This window comes from Pygocentrus nattereri, chromosome 27 (assembly GCF_015220715.1).
Source record: "Pygocentrus nattereri isolate fPygNat1 chromosome 27, fPygNat1.pri, whole genome shotgun sequence".
In the NCBI taxonomy this organism is placed as follows: Eukaryota; Metazoa; Chordata; class Actinopteri; order Characiformes; family Serrasalmidae; genus Pygocentrus; species Pygocentrus nattereri.
The window spans coordinates 26,187,218-26,195,013 of NC_051237.1; positions in this window are offsets into that span (position 1 = coordinate 26,187,218).

Here is a 7,796-nt window from a genome sequence, read left to right on the forward strand (position 1 = left end):
GCGCCCTGCATATCATGAATCCCTCCACCATGAATGGAGTTTAAGGCCAAAATCTTCTGAAAACTTTCATAAAACAGCGTCTTAGATCATCAGGCAGTGAATTCAGAACCAGTTCATGTAGGAACTTTCTGTGAGGAGCTTTTAGAGGGACGTCTGGTTCCCATCACCACCACGGTGAACAGCTCTGACTCGGTAAGTTTATCTAGAACACATATTACATATTTAGTATTTAATTACGCAGAGATTTTTAAACATTCCCCTTTACATGTGAATTGGGATAACAATTGGCGAGCATCCATCAGTTTGGGCCCGTCTGGCAATCAGAAATAAAACATCGGTTTTAACTGTGCATTTTAAAAATCATTTATTCAGTGGTAACTGATTGTATGGAATTGGGGGGCTCAGTACAGCACTGAGAATTTTGCTGTATCTGACTTCATCAGATGAACTCCAATGGGGAGAAGGGGCACATGGTACTGCTGTATTTTTGCCTGACAAAATCAAGACCAAGGCAGCATGAATACCTGCCTACTCCCAAATCACCACCCTCCTCACTTCCCCTAGACACTCACACTGGGGAAAGTCCATTATGCTGCCTTAATTGGGGGGATCTCGGGGTGTAAAGTTCAGCATGCGCAAATGTGTAATCAAGTGCCAGAAGCAACTAGAATATATTTTTATTTAAATATTAGAAAATATTTTTTTTAAATATTGAAGAAAATATACAAAAAAGTCCACTCACAGTGAAATTTGGCCATATAATTGTGGCTAATTGATCCGGATGTGATCAGATTTGCTCTGGAAATGGTCTTTTTGTTCTACTGGTTCTGCACAAGTACCCTGACTCTTTTTATTATTATAAATAATAAGAAATAAAAGGCAGACTCTGCTGCTGATCCTTTCTTTTTTTATTTTATTTCCTTAAAATGTGTTTTTGTGTGACACTCTGGCCTAAAATCAGCATTTAATATCATTGCTGCTCAAAAAAACTCCATCTCCATTAAAAAGTAATATTTCTTTGTTGATTTTTATGCTTTTAAAACAATGAGGAGAAAGAACAAGAGAAGACAGAAGCAAAAAAGGGGGGGAAATTAATTAAATAAAGTGCTAAAATAAAAATTTAATTATAGCCGGCACAGTAAATATCACAGCAAACAACCGTCCAAGTAATATTTAGTGTGTAATAGGCATACAGTTGGTCGGCGTAAGAGTTTGAGAGCTTTCGTATAGAAGGCTTTTATTAAATGTTGTATGTTTACTGTATGAGGAAAGGACTGTTAGAACATCATAAAAGGATCCCAAGTTTATACAACCCCATTTCCAAAAAAGTGCAAAATGAAAATAAAAACAAAATTCAAAGATGTGCAAATCATTTAAACTATATTTCATTGAAAATAGTACAAAGGTAATGAATCAAATGTTGAAACTGAGAAATTGTATTGTTCTTTGAAAAATATTTGCCCGATTTTAATTTGATGCCAACAACATGTTCCAAAAAAGTTGGGACAGGGCAACAAAAGGCTGAAAAAGTTGTGTTTAAAAAAAAAAAAACACCAGTTGATTGATTGGCAACAGTTCAGGAACATGATTGGGTATATAGAGAACTATTTCACCATGCCAGGAATCACCTAAGCATGCAAATGGTTCTATGTACAACAGAGAACCACTGTCTTCAGAAGAACTATCTTTTTTAAGAGGGTAGTAGACCAGCACTCACCGTTGTTGTGGGCAATGTGATGATATTTTTTTATTAATGTGATGAACTATGTCACAATAAACGGTTCTAAGCTGTTCTAAGCTGTTCTAAGAGTGCAAGTCTGACAGCTTCCTTGATTTTTTCCTCTGGAGGTCCACTTATGACATCTGTCTGCTTTTATGTATTAAAATAGTCCCAATTAACATCCATCCATCCATCCATCCATCCATCCATCCATTTCCTAAGCCGCTTCTCCGTCAGGGTCGCGGGGGGGGTGCTGGAGCCTATCCCAGCAGTCTTCGGGCAGAAGGCAGGATACACCCTGGACAGGTCGCCAGTCCATCGCAGGGCACCCAATTAACATCTACACGATCATTTCCTATCTCTTTTATCATTTAGAACTAACCAAGCTATTTAAGTTACTGCGCCTTTAAATACTGATATATGTAAATGAGCTATGTTCTGATTGGCTGTGCCTCATTCAAAAACAGGTCTGGCCTAAAACTCTTCTCAGTGTAAGTGGGCAGGGCTAAACTGCAAATATGTAAATGTTTTGGTTTTGTGACATCACAAAAAGACTGAATTCAAAACAGCCTGTTTGTGCTTAGTTTTCATAAATGGATTGAAACTTGATTAATGTTCACACTATTAAATTTTTTTTAAGAGCAAAGAAAATTCCATGGTTTTCCATGATATGGGCCTTTTAAAGATCAATAAACTTAAGGTGTGAAATAGAGGGGCTCCTGGGGGGTCCGGAACCCCTAATTAACCTCTTGTTCCCTGAAAATAAATGTAAAATGTTCTGCTGTCCGTTTGGGAAAAATAAACACTCAAATCCAGATTCAGGGAAGCTGATTGTTTATTTGCTTCACCCACAATCAGCTTCTGTCTCTGGCGATCTCAACTACCTAGAGCTGCAGCGCTGCTCTGCCTCAGGGTGGCGCTGTAGCAGACTGGTTCACCCAGTCGGTCCTTCATAGCCTAGAAACCGTAACTGTGCCCAGATTCCTCTGAAACACTTTCCAAAGAGCTGCAGCAGATCTGAAAATCGGAAAACTCGCCCAGTTTCCCAAGAGTTTGGAGCGAAGAGCGACTGTTCCTCATTCCTCACACTGAAGACAGAAGAGGAGACGAGGAAGATCTCAGTTACTGTGAGGAAGAGCGCAGAACCGCACTAGAACAGAGACTCGACAGAAGAGGAGACGAGGAAGATCTCAGTTACTGTGAGGAAGAGCGCAGAACCGCACTAGAACAGAGACTACAGAAGAGGAGACGAGGAAGATCTCAGTTACTGTGAGGAAGAGCGCAGAACCGCACTAGAACAGAGACTCGACAGAAGAGGAGACGAGGAAGATCTCAGTTACTGTGAGGAAGAGCGCAGAACCGCACTAGAACAGAGACTCTACAGAAGAGGAGACGAGGAAGATCTCAGTTACTGTGAGGAAGAGTGCAGAACTGCACTAGAACAGAGACTCTACGGAAGAGGAGACGAGGAAGATCTCAGTTACTGTGAGGAACAGCGCAGAACCGCACTAGAACAGAGACTTTACGGAAGAGGAGATGAGGAAGATCTCAGTTACTGTGAGGAAGAGCACAGAACCGCACTAGAACAGAGACTCCACAGAAGAGGAGACGAGGAAGATCTCAGTTACTGTGAGGAAGAGCGCAGAACCGCACTAGAACAGAGACTCTACGGAAGAGGAGGCGAGGAAGATCTCAGGTACTGTGAGGAAGAGCGCAGAACCGCACTAGAACAGAGACTCCACAGAAGAGGAGACGAGGAAGATCTCAGTTACTGTGAGGAAGAGCGCAGAACCACACTAGAACAGAGACTCCACAGAAGAGGAGACGAGGAAGATCTCAGTTACTGTGAGGAAGAGCGCAGAACCACACTAGAATAGAGACTCCACAGAAGAGGAGACGAGGAAGATCTCAGTTACTGTGAGGAAGAGCGCAGAACCGCACTAGAACAGAGACTCGACACAAGAGGAGACGAGGAAGATCTCAGGTACTGTGAGGAAGAGCGCAGAACCGCACTAGAACAGAGACTCTACGGAAGAGGAGACGAGGAAGATCTCAGGTACTGTGAGGAAGAGCGCAGAACCGCACTAGAACAGAGACTCTACGGAAGAGGAGACGAGGAAGAACTCTGTTACCTTGAGGAAGAGCGCAGAACCACACTAGAACAGAGACTCTACAGAAGAGGAGACGAGGAAGATCTCAGTTACTGCGAGGAAGAGCGCAGAACCGCACTAGAACAGAGACTCTACTGAAGAGGAGACGAGGAAGATCTCAGTTACTGTGAGGAAGAGCGCAGAACCGCGCTAGAACAGAGACTCTACGGAAGAGGAGACGAGGAAGATCTCAGTTACTGTGAGGAAGAGCGCAGAACCGCACTAGAACAGAGACTCTACGGAAGAGGAGACGAGGAACATCTCAGTTACCGTGAGGAAGAGCGCAGAACCGCACTAGAACAGAGACTCTACGGAAGAGGAGACGAGGAAGATCTCAGTTACTGTGAGGAAGAGCGCAGAACCGCGCTAGAACAGAGACTCTACAGAAGAGGAGACGAGGAAGATCTCAGTTAATGTGAGGAAGAGCGCAGAACCGCACTAGAACATAGACTCTACAGAAGATGAGACGAGGAAGATCTCAGTTAATGTGAGGAAGAGCGCAGAACCGCACTAGAACAGAGACTCTACGGAAGAGGAGATGAGGAAGATCTCAGTTACTGTGAGGAAGAGCACAGTACCGCACTAGAACAGAGACTACGGAAGAGGAGATGAGGAAGATCTCAGTTACTGTGAGGAAGAGCGCAGAACCGCACTAGAACAGAGACTACGGAAGAGGAGACGAGGAAGATCTCAGTTACTGTGAGGAAGAGCGCAGAACCGCGCTAGAACAGAGACTCTACGGAAGAGGAGACGAGGAAGATCTCAGTTAATGTGAGGAAGAGCGCAGAACCGCACTAGAACAGAGACTCTACAGAAGAGGAGACGAGGAAGATCTCAGTTACTGTGAGGAAGAGCACAGTACCGCACTAGAACAGAGACTACGGAAGAGGAGATGAGGAAGATCTCAGTTACTGTGAGGAAGAGCGCAGAACCGCACTAGAACAGAGACTACGGAAGAGGAGATGAGGAAGATCTCAGTTACTGTGAGGAAGAGCGCAGAACCGCACTAGAACAGAGACTACGGAAGAGGAGATGAGGAACATCTCAGTTACCACACAGGCCATTAGGAAACTGAGTTTGGCTGAAATTCTGAAATATCCGCCACTAGATGGCGCTATTACGCTTTAATTCTCAGCACTTAAATCCAAACTCCACTGCAGAGCCGAACAGAGAGGCCTAAACAACATACCCTGCTCACTCAGATGCGCTGACGGTACTTTATGTATTTCATGGATTCATGTACTTTTATTTCAAAGGATTTGTACTTTGCTGAGTATTTTTAAGTGATGCTAATTTTAATTTTACTCAATTGTTTTGGTAATTTTACTAATCAGTGGAGAAATCAATTTGCTTATTATTTTAATCAATTAGATTTTTTAGTCATTAAGGTTGAGCTTCTAATTTCTTTTTAAACTTTCAATAGTTTGTAAAAATCTTTTTATGTTTTGATGTATTTATTTATATATTTTAATACTGCTTTTAAATTATTTTGTTATTTTTTCCATTATACATTATTAGAAGCTTAATTTAAGTGTGCGTGGAAAAAAGTCTGTTGAAGGATTCAGACACTGATTTAATACGCTTGCAGTTCTTACATCCACTTCAAATTTACACACATAATACCTCTGACTTTATATCTATAACTATGAACAAAAAAAGTATATATACAAACATAAACATAAATATAAACAAAGCAATGTTTAAAAAACAACAACCATACAGTCCAAGTGAAAAGCGTTCACACACAAACTAATAGATAGATACATAGATAGATAGATAGATAGATAGATAGATAGATAGATAGATAGATAGATAGATAGATAGAGATAAATAGATAGATAGATAGATAGATAGATAGATAGATAGATAGATAGATAGATAGATAGATAGATAGAGATAAATAGATAGATAGATAGATAGATAGATAGATAGATAGATAGATAGATAGGTAGATAGATAGATAGATGTTTTGTGCTTATGATCATTTTAATAGACGTCAGCGTCACTAATTAATGACGTTCTATTAAAAGACTGGTTTACCAAGAGAGAATATCAGAGTATAGGAGAGTATATGAGTGAATATAAGAGTATATGAGTGAATATGAGAGTATAGGAGAGTATATGCGTGAATATAAGAGTATATGAGTGAATATGAGAGTATAGGAGAGTATATGAGTGAATATGAGAGTATATGAGTGAATATGAGAGTATAGGAGAGTATATGAGTGAATATGAGAGTATATGAGTGAATATGAGAGTACAAGAGAGTATATGAGTGAATATGAGAGTATATGAGTGAATATGAGAGTATAGGAGAGTATATGAGTGAATATCAGAGTATATGAGTGAATATGAGAGTACAAGAGAGTATATGAGTGAATATGAGAGTATATGAATGAATATGAGAGTATAGGAGAGTATATGAGTGAATATCAGAGTATATGAGTGAATATGAGAGTACAAGAGAGTATATGAGTGAATATGAGAGTATATGAATGAATATGAGAGTATAGGAGAGTATATGAGTGAATATGAGAGTATATGAGTGAATACGAAAGTATAGGAGTATATAAGAGAGAAAATGAGAGTATATGAGTGAATATGAGAGTATAGGAGAGTATATGAGTGAATATAAGAGTATATGAGTGAATATGAGAGTATATGAGTGAATATGAGAGTATATGAATGAATATGAGAGTATATGAGTGAATATGAGAGTATAGGAGAGTATAGGAGAGTATATGAGTGAATATGAGAGTATAGGAGAGTATATGAGTGAATATGAGAGTATAGGAGAGTATATGAGTAAATATGATAGTATATGAGTGAATATGAGAGTATAGGAGTGAATATGAGAGTATATGAGTGAAAATGAGAGTATAGGAGAGTATATGAGTGAATATGAGAGTATATGAGTGATTATGAGAGTATAGGAGAGTATATGAGTAAATATGAGAGTATATGAGTGAATATGAGAGTATAGAAGAGTATATGAGTGAATATGAGTATATGAGTGAAGACGAAAGTATAGGAGTATATATGAGTGAATATGAGAGTATATGAATGAATATGAGAGTATATGAGTGAATATGAGAGTATAGGAGAGTATAGGAGAGTATATGAGTGAATATGAGAGTATAGGAGAGTATATGAGTGAATATGAGAGTATAGGAGAGTATATGAGTAAATATGAGAGTATATGAGTGAATATGAGAGTATAGGAGAGTATATGAGTAAATATGATAGTATATGAGTGAATATGAGAGTATAGGAGTGAATATGAGAGTATATGAGTGAAAATGAGAGTATAGGAGAGTATATGAGTGAATATGAGAGTATATGAGTGATTATGAGAGTATAGGAGAGTATATGAGTAAATATGAGAGTATGTGAGTGAATATGAGAGTATAGAAGAGTATATGAGTGAATATGAGTATATGAGTGAAGACGAAAGTATAGGAGTATATATGAGTGAATATGAGAGTATATGAGTGAATATGAAAGTATAGGAGAGTATATGAGTGAATATGAGAGTATATGAGTGAATACGAGAGTATAGGAGAGTATATGAGTATATATGAGAGTATATGAGTGAATATGAGAGTACAAGAGAGTGTATGAGTGAATATGAGAGTATATGAGAGAATATGAGAGTATAGGAGAGTATATGAGTTAATATGAGAGTATATGAGTGAATATGAGAGTATTTGAGTGAATATGAGAGTATAGGAGAGTATATGAGTGAATATGAGAGTATATGAGTGAATATGAGAGTATAGGAGAGTATATGAGTGAATATGAGAGTATATGAGTGAATATGCGAGTACAGGAGAGTATATGAGTGAATATGAGAGTATATGAGTGAATACGAGAGTATAGGAGTATATATTAGTGAATATGAGAGTATATGAGTGAATATGAGAGTA